This window comes from Arachis ipaensis, chromosome B7 (assembly GCF_059453495.1).
Source record: "Arachis ipaensis isolate K30076 ecotype BB chromosome B7, ASM5945349v1, whole genome shotgun sequence".
NCBI lineage: Eukaryota > Viridiplantae > Streptophyta > Magnoliopsida > Fabales > Fabaceae > Arachis > Arachis ipaensis.
Window position 1 is genome coordinate 48,812,256 of NC_142442.1, and position 3,362 is coordinate 48,815,617.

The 3,362-nt window shown below is 38.2% G+C and overlaps 1 non-coding gene across 1 annotated transcript; it reads left to right on the forward strand.

The window, feature by feature from the left end:
• Positions 1–2,013: 2,013 nt before the first annotated feature.
• On the forward strand, positions 2,014–2,121 carry LOC148551088 (small nucleolar RNA R71). Its single transcript, XR_015892853.1, has one exon. It is a non-coding gene; the product is annotated as a small nucleolar RNA R71 (small nucleolar RNA).
• The last annotated feature ends 1,241 nt before the right edge of the window (positions 2,122–3,362 follow it).

Consider the following 3,362-nt stretch of genomic DNA (forward strand, 5'->3'; position numbering starts at 1 on the left):
CATTTCTGGCGTTGAATGCCAGAACCATGCTTGTTCTGGACGTTCAGCGCCAGCTCTTCTCCAGGGTGCAATTCTGGCGTTGAACGCCAGTCATATGCTTCTTACTGGCATTTAAACGCCAGTAAGGTCTTCCTCCAGGGTGTGATTTTTTTCTGCTGTTTTTGATTCTGTTTTTAATATTTCTATTTTTTTCATGACTCCACATGATCATGAACCTAATAAAACATGAAAAACCATGAAAATAAAAATTAGATAAAAATTGGGTTGCCTCCCAACAAGCGCTTCTTTAATGTCAATAGCTTGACAGTGGGCTCTCATGGAGCCTCACAGATATTCAGAGCATTGTTGAGACTTCCCAACACCAAACTTAGAGTTTGGATATGGGAGTTCAACACCAAACATAGAGTTTGGTTGTGGCCTCCCAACACCAAACTTAGAGTTTGACTGTGGGGGCTCTGGTTGACTCTGTTTTGAGAGAAGCTTTTCATGCTTCCTCTCCATGGTTGCAGAGGGAGATCCTTGAGTTTTAAACACAAGGGAGTCCTCATTCCATTGAAGGACTAGTTCACCTCTGTCAACATCAATCACAGCTCTTGCTGTGGCTAGGAAGGGTCTTCCAAGGATGATGGATTCATCATCATTCTTCCCAGTATCCAGGACTATGAAATCAGCAGGGATGTAAAGGCCTTCAACCTTTACTAACACGTCTTCTACTTGTCCATAAGCCTGTTTTCTTGAATTGTCTGCCATCTCTAATGAGATTTTAGCAGCTTGCACCCCATAGATTCCCAGTTTCTCTATTATAGAGAGGGGCATGAGGTTTATTCCTGAACCAAGGTCACACAGAGCCTTTTCAAAGATCATGGTGCCTATGGTACAAGGTATTATGAACTTTCCAGGATCCTGTTTCTTCTGAGGCAATCTCAGTTGATCCAATGCATTTAGTTCATTGGTGAGCATGGGAGGTTCATCTCCCCAAGTCTCATTACCAAATAAATTGGCATTCAGCTTCATGATTGCACCAAGGAACTTGGCAACTTGTTCTTCAGTGACATCCTCATTCTCTTCAGAAGAAGAATACTCATCAGAACTCATGAATGGCATAAGGAGGTTCAATGGAATCTCTATGGTCTCTAGATGAGTCTCAGATTCCTTTGGTTCCTCAGAGGGAGACTCCTTATTGATCACTGGATGTCCCAGGAGGTCTTCCTCCTTGGGATTCATGTCCTCAACCTCCCTTACATGTTCGGCCATGGTAATTAATTCAATGGCCTTGCACTCTCCTTTTGGATTCTCTTCTGTATTGCTTGGGAGAGTACTAGGAGGGATTTCAGTGATCCTTTTACTCAGCTGGCCCACTTGTGCCTCCAAATTTCTAATGGAGGACCTTGTTTCATTCATGAAACTTACAGTGGCCTTAGATAGATCAGAGACTAAGTTTGCTAAATTAGAGGTGTTTTGTTCAGAGTTCTCTGTCTGTTGCTGAGTGAATGATGGAAAAGGTTTACTATTGTTGAACCTATTTCTTCCACCATTATTAAAGCCTGGTTGAGGCTTTTGATCCTTCCATGAGAGATTTGGATGATTTCTCCATGATGGATTATAGGTGTTTCCATATGGTTCACCCATGTAATTTACCTCTGCTATTGCAGGGTTCTCAGGATCATAAGCTTCTTCTTCAGAAGATGCTTCTTGAGTACTATTGGATGCAGCTTGCATTCCATTCAGACTCTGAGAAATCATATTGACTTGTTGAGTCAATATTTTGTTCTGAGCCAATATGGCATTCAGAGTATCAATTTCAAGAACTCCCTTCTTCATAGGCGTCCCATTACTCACAGGATTCCTTTCAGAAGTGTACATAAATTGGTTGTTAGCAACCATGTCAATGAGTTCTTGAGCTTCTGCAGGCGTTTTCTTTAGGTGAATGGATCCACCTGCAGAAGTATCCAATGACATCTTAGCTAATTCAGACAGACCATCATAGAATATATCCAGGATGGTCCATTCTGAAAGCATGTCAGAAGGACACTTTTTGGTCAGTTCTTTATATCTCTCCCAAGCTTCATAGAGGGATTCACCTTCCTTCTGTCTGAAGGTTTGGACATCCACTCTAAGCTTACTAAGCTTTTGAGGAGGAAAGAACTTGGCTAAGAAAGCCTTGACCAGCTTATCCCAAGAGTTCAGGCTACCTTTGGGTTGAGAGTCCAACCACACTCTAGCTCTGTCTCTTACAGCAAAAGGGAAAAGCATGAGCTTGTAGACTTCAGGATCTACTCCATTAGTCTTAACAGTATCACAGATCTGCAAGAATTCAGTTAAGAACTGAAAAGGATCTTCAGATGGAAGTCCATGAAACTTGCAGTTCTGATGCATCAGAGAAACTAATTGAGGTTTAAGCTCAAAATTGTTTGCTCCAATGGTAGGGATGGAGATGCTTCTTCCATGTAAATTGGAATTAGGTGCAGTAAAGTCACCAAGCATTCTCCTTGCATTATTGTTGTTGGGTTCGGCTGCCATCTCCTTTACTTGTTCAAAATTTTCAATAAGATTGTCTTTGGATTGTTGTAATTTAGCTTCTCTTAGTTTCCTCTTCAGAGTCCTTTTAGGTTCTGGATTAGCTTCAACAAGAATGCTTTTTTCCTTGCTCCTGCTCATAAGAAAGAGAAGAGAACAAGAAGAGAAGAGGAATCCTCTATGTCACAGTAAAGAGGTTCCTTATTGTTAGTAGAAGAAGAAAAGGAATAGGGGTGAAGAAGAATGAAGAATCCAAACACAAGGGTAAGGATAGGAGCAGTGATTTGAGATGAAGAGATGTTAGTAGATAATAGAATAAGATGAGAGAGGGAGAATTTCGAAAATAATTTTTGAAAAAGAGTTAGTGATTTTCGAAAATGGTTTTTGAAAAAGGTTAGTAATTTTCGAAAATAAAAATCAGAAATTAAAATAATTAGTTAATTAAGAAGAAATTTTGAAAAAGAGGGAGATATTTTCGAAAATTAGAGAGAGAGGGTTAGTTAGGTAGTTTTGAAAAAGATAAGAAACAAACAAAAAGTTAGTTAGTTAGTTGAAACAAATTTGAAAATCAATTTTGAAAAGATAAGAAGATAAGAAGTTAGAAAATATATTTTAAAATCAAATTTTTGAAAAAGATATGATAAGAAGATATTTTTGAAAAGATATGATTGAAGTTAGTTTTTGAAAAAGATTTGATTTTTAAAATCACAATTAATGACTTGATTCAGAAGAAATCACAAGATATGATTCTAGAACTTAAAGTTTGAATCTTTCTTAACAAGTAAGTAACAAACTTGAAATTTTTGAATCAAAACATTAATTGATGATGTTATTTTCGAAAATTA